Source organism: Onychomys torridus, chromosome 7 (assembly GCF_903995425.1).
Source record: "Onychomys torridus chromosome 7, mOncTor1.1, whole genome shotgun sequence".
NCBI classification, from domain to species: domain Eukaryota; kingdom Metazoa; phylum Chordata; class Mammalia; order Rodentia; family Cricetidae; genus Onychomys; species Onychomys torridus.
In genome coordinates, this window is record NC_050449.1 from 116,254,857 (window position 1) to 116,268,027 (window position 13,171).

General features: G+C 41.0%; 1 pseudogene; it reads right to left on the reverse strand.

The window, feature by feature from the left end:
* Nucleotides 1-249: 249 nt before the first annotated feature.
* LOC118586960 lies at nucleotides 250-1,573 on the reverse strand (annotated as a pseudogene).
* Nucleotides 1,574-13,171: the final 11,598 nt, after the last annotated feature.

Genomic DNA, 13,171 nt, shown 5'->3' on the forward strand with positions numbered 1-13,171 from the left:
ATCTCAAAAATAAGCAAGTAGGCTGGAGGATTGGAATTCAGTTTCCAGCACCCACATGGTTAGCTCACTACCATCTGTAACTGCAGCTCTAGGGGGTCCAATACCTTCTTTTGGTTTTTGAGGGCACCTACATGCATCTGCATGTATATACACAAATACACATATACACATAAAATATGAATATTAAAGAAACAAATTATCAATTTTTTAAAAGTTGTCTTCATGGTCATTTTTTTTCTCCTGCCTTACTTTATTTTATTTATTTAACTTTATTAAAATACAGAGTTTATTTCACATGTATATTTGTCTCCCTACCATTTTCACATCTGACCATCACTATTAATATATCCTATCATAACATTCCATACATACTTAAAACCAAGTAAAGGGTGGAGTTCCATCCTTGATAACTAAACAGGCATTTTAGACAACACATTCTTGGCAATGGAGCCTGGACAACATTTATCAAACACAGTAGGGAAAGTTCTCACTTTGCATTATAAAAAGGACAGCCAGATATATCAACTGATATAGAAATTAAGACAGAATATTTCAAACTGTTTAAATCATTTTCTTAAAGAGACTTCTTCCACTGCCAGAGATCTTGAATAGCCTCCTGATCAGTCATCTGGAAGCAATTCTTCACATAATTAATAAACTTGGCTTACACTTTGGGAAGAGAATCACCTTTTTCTATACTTGCTTGCATTTTTGCCTTAATGTCTTCTACAGAACTAGGTCCTTTTGGTGTTTTAGGAGTTTTTTCCTTTTTTTGAAAGACTCTTGACCCTTTGATCATGGTGTTGATGATTTTAAGTATTTTCCATTTTGGTTTGATTTTTGTGCACTTTTGGCTGAGGTATCTCATACAGATTTCTTCACTGGAACTTTTTCTCCAGCTTCCTCATCTCAAAATCATCATCATCATCACCATCTTCATCCTCATCATCTTCATCAAGTTTTACTTTTTTTCTGCAGAACCTTGTTACCACCTCCAGGAGCAGATCGTTTTCCAGATGTACTTAAGAGTTTTACATCCTCCTCATCTTCATCTTCTGACTCTGCATCTTCCTCTACAGCTACTAGGTGCTGCCCACTAATGTGCACAGGCCTGAACCTTCAACCTTAAGACCACAGGTGGTGTAATTTCAAAGACCCCAAAAGAAACTGTTGGTTGTACAGACATTTTCAAAGTTCCCAGTGTTACTTTGATTGGACTGTCTTCATAGTTCATTGCTTCTGCCTTTATGATGTGTAATTTGTCTTTTGCCCCGTCTCTCAACTAACCATTCTTAGTGATAACTGGTGGTCATTCTCATCATTATCCACCTTAAAGTGATAATCCTGTCAGTTTTTAGTTCACAACTAAAAAAGTAGTTCTGAGGCTGAGAGGGCTCCTGTTCACATCCATCGAGTCTTCCATGAGGTGGAGGCATGCACTTCAGTGTGAGAGAAGCTGGACAGAGGAAAATGCCTGCTGCTCTTCAGAACAGACACGCAGGACAGAATCATGCCTGGTCATGTCTTACTTTAAACAACCTTTTCCTGCCAGGAGTATGGAACATGCCTTTAATCCTAGCACTTGTGAGATAGGAGAACCTGTGAGTTCAAGGCCAGCCTGGTTTAACATAGTGAGTCCAGGACAGGTAGGACTACATAGAGACCTTGTTTCAAAAAAAACAACAACAACAAAAAAAACCCCACTACCACCACCACCAACAACAACAACAAAAAAAAAAAAACAAAAAAAACAAACAACAACAACAACAAAAAACCCAAAAACAATAACAAGAAAAAGCCCAACCTCTTCCTTACCAACCCCAAGGTCATGAAGATATCCCTGAGCATTCAACCCCTTAGCAAAACAAATCTCAGCAGTGAATGAGTTACTGCCTATTGAGACTGTCCTGGATCTCAATTCTGCTAGGCTGGCTGGTTAATGCACTCCAAGGATTCTCCTGTCTCCACATTCCCCCTCTCCTCAGTATTTGGAGAAATAGTCATGTGCCACTGTCCCTGGCTTTTTATGTAGGTGCCAGAGATTGAAACTCAGATCTTTATGCCCACAGGCAGACCCTTTACCAAATAAGCCCTCTCCTCAGCCCCAGTAGTCCTGGTAAAGGGTCTACCTATAGGCATGGTGGTGAATAGTTTGGACAAGAGACCTGTTGCTGCCTCCAGCTATGTACTTATGCTTTGGGTATCACAAATTAGTTTTTCTGAGAAACTGACATACTGATTTCCAAAGTGGTTGTACAAGTTTGCATTCCCACCAACAGTGTAAGAGTGTTCCCCTTGCTCCACGTCCTCTCCAACATAAGATGTCTCCAGTGTTTCTTTGTTTTTGGTTTTTGGTTTTTCGAGACAGGGTTTCTCTGTAGCTTTGGAGCCTGTCCTGGACTAGCTTTGTATACCAGGCTGGCCTCGGAACTCACAGAGATCCACCTGCCTCTGCCTCCTGAGTGCTGGGATTACAGGCGTGAGCCACCACCGCCTGGCATCTCCAGTGTTTTTGATCTTAGCCATTCTGACAGGTTTAAGATGGTATCTCAGAGTCATTTTGATTTGCATTTCCCTGATGACTAAGGGTGTTGAGCAATTCCTTAAATGTCTTTCGGTCATTTGAGATTCTTCTGTTGAGAATTCTCTGTTTAGCACTGTAGTCCATTTTTTAATTGGACTGTTAGGTATTTTGATGTGTAGTTTCTTGAGTTCTTTATATATTTTGGAGATCAGCCCTTTGTCAGATGTAGTGGTTTCTCAGAAAATTGGGAATCAATCTTCCTCAAGACCCAGCTATACCACTCTTGGGTATATATCCAAGGAATGCTCAATCATACCACAAGGACACATTCTCAACTATGTTCATAGCAGCATTATTTGTAATAGCCAGGACATGGAAACAACTTAGATGCCCCTCAACTGAAGAATGGATAAAGAAATGTGATACATATACACAATGGAGTACTACTCAGCAGAGAAAAACAATGACATCATGAGGTTTGCAGACAAATGGATGGAACTAGAAAATATCATCCCGAGTGAGGTAACCCAGATTTAGAAGGACAAACATGGTATGTACTCATTCATAAGTGGATACTAGATGTAAAGCAAAGGATAACCAGACTGCAACCCACAGGTCCAGGGAGGCTAGCTAGTAAGGAGGACCCCAGGAAAGATGCAGGGATTGCCCAGTGATGGAGAAATGGATGAGATCTACATGAGCAAACTGAGGGTGGGGAGGGTAATGGAGGGCAAGGGACAGGGGAATGAGAGCTTAGGGAAGCGGGAGGTTTGAGCTGGAATGGGAACAGAGTGGGAGAACAAGGAAAGAGATACCATGATAAATGAAGGCACCATGGAAATAGGGAGAAGCAGAGTGCTAGGAAGGTTCCCAGGAATCCACAAAGATGACTCCACCATAGACTACAATGGTCAAGAGGGTGCCTGAGCTGACCTACTCTGGTGATCAGATGACTGAGTTCCTTAACTGTCATCATAGAACCCTCATCCAGTGACTGATGGAGGCAGATGCAGAGATCCATGCCCAGGTGCCAGGTGGAGCTCTAGGAGTCCAATCGATGAGAGAGAGAGAGAGAGAGAGAGAGAGAGAGAGAGAGAGAGAGAGAGAGAGAGGAGGGATTCTATGAGTAAGAGATAGCGAGACCATGATTGGAAAAAGTACAAAGACAACTAACCAAACTAGTGGAAACACATGAACTGTGGACCACTATCTGAGAAGCCCCATGGTACTGAACTAGGCCCTCTGGATAAGCAAGACAGTTGTTTAGCTTGAACTGTTTAGGGGGCCCCCAGGCAGTGGGATTGGGACTTGTCCTTAGTGCATGAGTCGGCTTTTTGAAGCCTAGTGCCTATGGTGGGACACTTTGCCCAGCCTTAGTGAAGGGAGGAGGGGCTTGGACCTGCCTCAACTGAATGTACCAGGCTCTGCAGATTCCCCATGGGAGACCTTGCCTTGGAGGAGGTGGGAGTGAGGGGAAAGCTGTGGGGTGGGAGGAAGGAGGACAGGGGAATCTGTGCTTGGTATGTAAAATGAATAGAAAATCTCAATAAAAAAAGGGGAAAAAAAAGAAATTAGTTTTTCTATAGGATTCTTGGCTACATAGTGACATTTAGGAACTGGGCACCTCGGAAAGATACCCAGAACAGAGACACTAGAAACATGAGTTAACATGGAATTTGTTGGTTCAATGGTGACAATGCCCTCTTATACCTTACCCCAGGGAACAGACCAGCATCTGGTCTTAGCTACCTTGGGAAGCCAGGCCAATACATGAGACTCAGTAAGAATCTCTGTTCCCGTCTCTCTGTTCTCTCCATGGTGTGTGTGTGTGTGTGTGTGTGTGTGTGTGTGTGTGTGTGTGTGTGTGTGTGTATAGCACAAAAAAATCACTCAGACTGAGTAAAAGCAAATAGAGTAGTCAGATCATCATGCCACTCTAAAAATCCATTTGATAACTAATCTGAGAAGATCCATTGAGTGATGGGCTGCTACAATCACAAAGAGTGTGTTGGTGGGGGAATTCCACATGGAGAGAGTAATGCAATGTGTTGACATTGATGGTAGATTGACAAATGTTTATCCACTTCTTGCAGAAAATTTTCTCATCTGCTTGTTAATTTCTGTGGTGTAAATACAACTTTGGGCCATTCTGAGATTCTAACATGACATCACTGCGGTTAGGGAGAAGACATTCAGTGGCACAGTGTTATGTTGAGTTCTCACCATGAGAGCTTAGCTGATAGTAAAGAATAGTACATAATTGGAAATGACGACTTTTAAGTATTACTTCTTCTTTAGATAATTTATATAATAGCTTAGTCCTCAATAATGGTTGTATTTAATAAAACAAGTCCTCAAAATTCCTGTACATGCCCCAATTGGTCACTCAGCACTCCATAGAGGATTGGGTAGTAGAGCAAGCTCAGCTCTTTGAGGTGTTCCCTTTTGGGTGTTTGGTGTCCCAGAAGTAGAATTTTCAGACAAGCTTTAGTGCTCAGAATAGCCTATGCTGGCTTATGGGAGAACACCTTCTTCAGACTTTTCCTTCACTGCATCAAAATCAATCAGGAAACAAAGATCTGAAGTCCATGTTATCCACTTTCCTGAAGAGGAGAAGAGGGGGACATGACCTGTGTGCATGGGTGTAGGCCACTAAGTGCATCCTAGGATTCTATATTCTTTTTTCAAAAAAACAATTTATTTTTATTTTATGTGCATTGGTATTCTGCCTGTATGCATGTCTGTGTGAGGGTGTCAGCTCTTGTAGTTACAGAATTGTTAGCTGCCATGTGGGTTCTGGGAATTGATATGAAGTAATTTTTTTTTTTTTTTTTTTTTTTTTTTGTGGAGCTGAGGATCGAACCTAAGGCCTTGCATTTTCCCCAACCGGTGCTGGGAATTGAACACATGACCTCTGGAAGAGCAGTCAGTGCTCTTAACCACTGAGCCATCTCTCCAGTCCCAGAATTCTATATTCTTACCCAATCAACTATGTAGCTTTCAAGGTCATGTAGCTTTCAATCATTTGCTCATCTTGGTGATTTCCATTGTTACCTAACCACCATCTAGAGCTTCCAGTTCCCCACAAGATAAAGTCCAAACTCCTCAGTTTTATTTGCAAAGCTTTGAGGATTTTTTTTTTTTAAATTGAGTCCTAAGGAATTTGACCCTTGTATGCCTGGGTTCTAGAAAACAGAGTTTAACTCTTAAGCATAAAAATACATAGCAGGCCTGGAGAGATGGCTCAGAGGCTGAGAGCACTGGCTCCTCTTCCAGAGGTCCTGAGTCAAGTCCCAGAAACCACATGGTGGCTCATAACCACCCATAATGAGATCTGGCGCCCTCTTCTGGCCTACAGACATACATGCAGGCAGAACACTATACACAATAAATAAATAAATCTTGAACATTTGTTACTCTTGCAAAGGAGTCAGGTTTAGGTACCAGCACCCAGAAACCCCAGCACCTTCTGACCCCTGTAAGCATCAGGCATGCATGTGGTGTACATACAGACAGGCAAAAAATGGTGTACACATAAACACACACACACACACACACACACACACACACACACAATAAAATCTAAAAAAAATAAAAATAAAAATAAAAACACACATCATTTTGCTGCGGGTGAAAAACCTACCATCTAAGGGTGAATAGGACATAGTATCAGCCACAGCCCAGAAGGGATACATACAATGCACGTTTCTGAACAAATGCAGCTCTATGGGGCTTCAGGCACCAAGAGCTGGCTCAGTGGCTAAGTGCAGTTAAGAGGACCCTGGTTCAATTCCTAGTACCCACGTGGCGGTTCACGATCTGTAATTCCTTTAACAGGGAATCTGATACCCTCTTCTGACATCTGAGTGCTCCTGCCACTCAGGAACAAACACATACACATTTAATAAATAAATACTTTTTAAAAGTAAAAATGAAACTTTATGATACTACCATGCATATGAAGCTATTGTTTTTCTCATGTATTTCTAGATAAATATTGAACATTTTAAAATGGCTCTCCTCCCTCTGTATTCCCAGGGTTAGATGACTCACACTAGGTACTATGACTTTTTCAGAAACTACCCACATCCTTAAGAGTCTCCTGGATTTTGATATTATGCCCAGGGTAGCCTCACTACGGTAACCTGTGTACATTGCATTTCCATGTGGAATTTAATTTGCCAAGTGTTAAGGTTCCCCAATACCAGAGACTTGCAGCTACGCCTATTCTTGTATGAACATGGAATTTGCTGTCCATATGGCAATCATTTAGCCGCTGGTGGCTTCTGTGTGGGGACTGGAAAGACACAGAACACAATTGCACAACTTTCACTAGGCAGTCCTGACTCAGAAGTTCAATGATAATAGCTGCTATGCACCATCCTTCTCTATGCTTAGACTGTCGGCAGCTTTGTGGGACAGAGCTATATGTTGCATGCTGCACTGTCTCCTCAGGAGAGGATATGATTTTCTTCTTGCCTCAGCTCCCTCTTTGGGTGCTGATCAAGGCCATCTCAGGCTTCTCCAGAGCTACAGCTCCTCATCCTATGGCAGGGAGGTCACATGTGCTAAAGGTGACTCTATCCCTTGAGGTTACTCTCACTCCAGGATAGGAAATTCCTGTGACCTCATCCAGACCTGGACCCCTGTTCTGCCTGACTCATGGACTCCAGATTCTACTCACCAAGCCCCAACTCTGGCTCTCCCTATTTTTTCCAAAGTTTCCCTCTCTGCCTGGACCTCACAGGTGGTTGATAAGTTTACACATCTTGCTCCTACCCACATTTTCCCCATTCCTTCTGTTTTTTATTCCTGTGCAAGACAAATCCCAAGGGTTCTGGACTCTTGGGCTGCTGTTAGGAGCTTCTGGAAATGTCTCACAAGGCCGTGGCTGCACATGAGGCAAGCATAGGTGCAAGATGTCAGCAGGGCCTTGCTCCTTTATCAATCATCTCTGGTTGAGGTGTTGACCTGTGGCTCTGGGTCATATTATCTCTGTGTGCCTCAAATCTTTCTTATCTCTTATCCCACTGATGACTTAACAAAGGTCCTAATAATTAGATAGCTAAGAGGAAATTCTCTCATATCTGAAATTCACTTTCCTTTCTAGTTATCTTCAGCATGGGTTCTCACTCCTTTCTTGGGCTTCAGGAACTCCCTAACAGTCACCTCTCTTTTCATGGCATTACTTATAGATCTCCTCCTCCACTTTCCTTCCCTTCCTCTGCTTATATTCTCAAGGTTTACTAACATCTTTTAAAACCTTTCAGGTTGATAAGCCACAATTTCTTTATCTAAATCTGTAACCTATTTGTAGCTTCTTTTCATCATTCCATTTATGGCCTTACCTTTTACAAAGGAGTACAGTGGCAGTCATGCCTCGGTTAAAATTATAATGAACCTACTCTCAAATATACTCAGAAACAAAGTGTACCCTTCTTTTCCCTTCTGTTATGTGGGAATGGTAGAGGAGTGCCCTTCTTCCCAGCAAGCCTCCTTTCACACCAGGACCACAATGCACCCTCAGCTTCTCTCAAGTCTTCACATACCCGCACTGTTACTACTAAGCAAGAGTGATTTATCCTAAGGATGATTTCATTTGTCTCAGGAAGGGGTTGCCAGCACCCTTTCCTGTCCTGCCTTCTATCTTTCAGAAACCAGATAGGGTTTCTCTGTGTAGCCTTTTTTTTTTTTTGAGCCTGTCCTGGAACTCACTCTGTAGATCAGGTTGGCCTCAAACTCATAGAGATCTGCCTGCCTCTGTTTCCTGAGTGCTGGGATTAAAGGTTTATGCCACCACTGCCCAGCTAGTAGCATTTTTCATAACAGCAAAAAAAAAAAAAAGTGTAAATAACCTGGATATATATCAACAGCAAAGCATATAAATAATTTACAATTGTAAAAGTACTGGGAAAGAAAAAGAAAAAAGAAAGAAAAAACACCCTAAAACTATAGTTGAAAATGACCTCTGTTGTTGTTTCTGTTCTTTTAGGGGCCCACCACCCAGCTCCCAAATAAATCACACATGGAGGCATATTCCAACTTATGAATGCCTGGCCTTAGTTTGGCTTAGTTTCTTGTCAGCTTTACTTAAATTATCCTGTCTACTTTTTGCCTCTGGGCTTTTCCCACTCTCTTACTTCTGTAAATCTTACTTTTACTCTGTGGCTTGATGTGTAGCTGGGTGGCTGGCCCCTGGAGTCCTCCTCTTTCTCTGCCTACTCGCTCCTTTCACTCCTCCATCTGTTCTTCCTTTCAGAGTTCTCCTTCTATATATTCTCTCTGCCTGCCAGCCCCGCCTATGCTTTCTCCTGCCTTGCTACTGGTTGTTCAACTCTTTATTAGACCATCAGGTGTTTTAGACAGTCACAGTAACACAGCTTCAGAGTTAAACAAATGCAACATAAACAAAACTAACACACCTAAAAATAATATTCCCCAACAGACTTCTCTACAGATCCTTCCTTACTTTTCTGCATATCCACCAAGCACAAATCTCTGAAAACTGCTTAATTTTATCTGTGTTCAAGGTTCATATTATGGGAAAATACAGTGCTTTTTTTTTTTTGGCATCTGACTTCTGCCTCACATTGGTATTATAGCTATAGTTTTAGGGTGTTTTCTTTTGCCAGTACTTAAACAATTATAAATTATTTATATACTTTGCTATATATATATCTGGGTTATTTAGTTTTGTGCTGCTATGAAAAATGCTGCTAGCTGGGCAGTGGTGGCACACACCTTTAATCCCAGCACTCAGGAGGCAGAAGCAGGCAGATCTCTGTGAGTTTGAGGCCAGCCTGATCTACAGAGCAAGTTCCAGGATAGGCTCAAAAAAAAAAAAAAAAAAAGCAAGAGAGAAAAGAAAAAAGAAAGAAAGGAAGGAAGGAAGGAAGAAAGAAAGAAAAGGAAGAAAGAAAACAAACAAAAAAAGAAAAGCTACACCGAGAAACCTGTGGTGGGGAGAAAGATAAGAAAGAAAAATGCTTCTATCTACCTTGTGTTCTGGTAGATACATATTAATACAAGTATTTCTATGGGCAGAAATGAAACATACCAAGTCCTCTTACAGATGATCCATGCAGTAGTTATAAAATTTCACATATATGAATAATCATGAACATAGGTAAACATAAATTCATGTATATGTGTTTGTATAACATTACTCCCATATTTACCTTAGAATTGAGTTGCTCATATTCTTATATAGTCTGGTGAAGGAAAACATTGTTAAAAAATTCATCACCAATATGAAGAACAAAGAGAGGTTGAATGTGATGGAGTGCCTGTAATCCCAGCACTCATCAAGGCAAAAGAACAAGGATCATTCCAAATTTGAGGCCAGCCTAGGATCTGATTGTTTCATTGTGAGATCATATTGTTCTTTCTAGATTTTCCTCTGGTTATTCATAGAGAATTGCTTAACTTAATCTTTATATGGCTCATGTATGTGCGCAGACAGTGATAGAATAGATAGAATTCATTTATATAATAGTTGTATTTGTTGTTGATGAAATTTTGGGGAAAATGTATACTTTTTGAAAAGTATATAACCTTTCTCAGTCTACATTTTGCACTTTTAAAAATGGGGACAGTCCTGACTCTTCAACGAACACTTGCAAGCAGTTTAAATTATGTAACAAATTTAATAAGAGACAGTCCTCAGGACAGCAAGCAATTGCTGGCCAGAACTGAAGACAAGGTGCCAATTGCAGAACTGGATCTGGGATGGAAGCTGCAGGCTCTGGCTGTCTCCTGCCCTGTTTCTGCTGTGAGACTGACAAAGATGAGAAAAAAAAAATCAAACAAGTGTGAGGTTTGAAAGCAAAGAGGCCTTAATCTAAAAACAATGTAGGGAAAATGCTACACTAAATGTCTATTTTTATTAACATATAATGATAAAAATGCAGGGCTTCCTAAGACTTCAACTAAGATAAATTCAGCATAGTGTGTTCCTTTGTGCATATACCCGCCTGCAAAGGACAACTGGGCCAAGAGTGCAAAAAACCTGGATCATTTTCTGTGAACTGTTGCTGTGGAATCTGAAATAATTAGGTGGTGTACACAACACAAAGTGAACATTGTTTGCTCAGAAAGGCCCAAATGGAACAAATACATTTTTCAGGTCAGTTCAAACAGATGCAGAAATAAGCTTATTTAGAAAACGCTCTGGCTTCTCACCATGACCACTCAGCTGATCACGGTAGGTTAAGCAAGATCCAGCCACGTGTTATGGAAACAGAGGACTGAGAGAACAGTGGTGAAGCCTTCAGAGATTTTGTTAGTCTTGGCTAAATTTATTCCTTCACCTCAAATATTTTTGATGGGAACAAGAATCAAGACTAACTAGAAGGCATAATCTGGTGGGGAAAACAGCTGGAACACCGTGGAAATATTTTCCAGGGTCAAAATGTGGTTGGGGCCATGCTGTCTCCACTAGTGACCCCTAAGGAATCTCACTGTGTCCTGCTGGGATGTTTTGTGTTTGTTCTTTCATCTCACAACAGCAGAAGCTCTATGAGTCCCACATTGCCAGGAAATACATATGCTTTGTTTCACAAGCTCAAGGTTCAAAGTATATTTGATTTCTTTTACCTCTGGATCCTCAAAATGTGGTCATAGAATGTTGGCATCATAGGGGAGAGCATGCAGACTCTCAGGCCCACTTTAAAGAATTCCAGGAGTTTTGCAGGCATGTTGAGATCTTAAAAACATACTGGGTTAAAAAAAAAACTTTTATTTTTTGAGATTACAATATATTTACATCATTTTCCCCTTCCCTTTCCTCCCTCCAAATGCTCCCATAGACCCCTCCTTGAGCTTTCAAATTCATGGCCTTTTTTTTAATTGTTGTTATATGCATATGTGTGTGCGCGTGCGCGCACACACACACACACACACACACACACACACAAATATACACATACATATCCATTCTTAAATACAGCCTGCTTAGTCTGTATAATGTTACTCACAGTATGTTTTCAGGATTGACCATTTAGTATTAGATAACCAATTGGTGTGCTCTTCCCTGGGGAAGACTATTTCTTCCACTCTCAGAATTCCTTAGTTGCCTGGAGTTGTAAAGGATTGAGGCATTCTGAGCTTCCTCCCATCCAGTGTAGCATGTTTACTGTTGATGTCCTTGTTCAGTTCATGCTTAGGCAGTCATGTTGGGTTGATGAGACTCTATAGGTGTGCTTCAGCACCAAACTCTTACAATCTTTCCAACTCTACTTCTGCAATGTGCCCAAAAGCCCTACTTTCAGGAATTGTTTTGTAGATGAATCTGTTGGGACTGGGTTCCACAATTCAGCATTTTGATTAGTTGTGGCTTTCTGTAGTGGTATCTGTTTATTGCAAAAAGAAGTTTCTTTGATGAGAGTGAGGACTACACTTATATGTGAGTATATGGACAAATATTTATAATGTAGTTATGAATTATGTTATTTTAGTAGAGTGGTGGTTGTAGGTTATCTTCCAAAATCCACGACTTCACTAGCCTTGGGTAGTTGCCTAGGTTTCCAGTACCAGGCATGCTTTCTCTCTTGTTGAGCAGGTCTTATGTAGCATGAATTTTAAATGGTTCTTATTAATAAAATCAAACCTGAGACCAGTTATTGGGGTGAATGCTGGAAGATTAGAGAAGCAGAACAAGCCACAGCTACCTCACCTTGCCAGTTCTTCAGCTGATCCTGTTTCCTCAGACTGGAAGCTTCTGTGTCCTCATCCCAGTGGCTCTCAGTCTAACTGCTGCTCCAAAGCCTAAAAGCTTAACCAGCCAAATGCTTCTAGTCTTCTGGTCTTCATGCCTTATATATCTTTCTACTTTTTGCCATCACTCCCTGGGATTAAAGGCTGGATTTCTGGGATTAAAGGCACATGTCACCATGCCTGGCTGTTTCTAATGTGTCCTTGAACTCAGAGATCCAGAGGTATTTCTGTCTCTGGAATGCTAGGATTAAAGGCATGTGCTACCACTGCCTATCCTCATGTTTAATATTGTGGCCATCCTGTTCTCTGACCCCAGATAAGTTTATTAGCCTGCACAATATTTTGGGGAACATAATACCACCACAGTCTTAAATCCAATTAGAGAGCTTTTGGTTACTGCCAAGGTATGTGTGCTGCTTCTGCACCTTTAAGGTAATTGTGTGATGATGGCTTTTTTTTTTTTTTTTTTTTTTTTGGTGGTTCATAGGCATCATAGCTGGGCATACTGGATTTTGCACTTGACCACACAGAGAATAATTTGTGAGACTTTAAAAAAATAAAAGCAACCCAGGTTGCATTCAGGAAGCTGAGGTAGAATCAATAGTTCATATTCAAATTGGATTAAACAGCAAAGTCTTGTCTTAAAAAAAAAAAAACAATAGCCTCAACATCCCAGATCTACAGATGCTTGTCTCAAGGTGGGAAAATGAGGTTGACAGGGTTATCCCTGAGTATCTGGCATCTAAAAGGTGTCAGTGGCAAATGGTATATACTACCCTTTTCAGGGAGCAAGAGTCCTACCAGTACTTCCTTGCCACTCATTCTATTTTATTTTTGTTTTTTCGAGATGAGGTTTCTCTGTATAAGCTTTGGCTGTCCTGGAACTCACTCTGTAGATCAGGTTGACCTCCATCTCATAGATATCCACCTGCC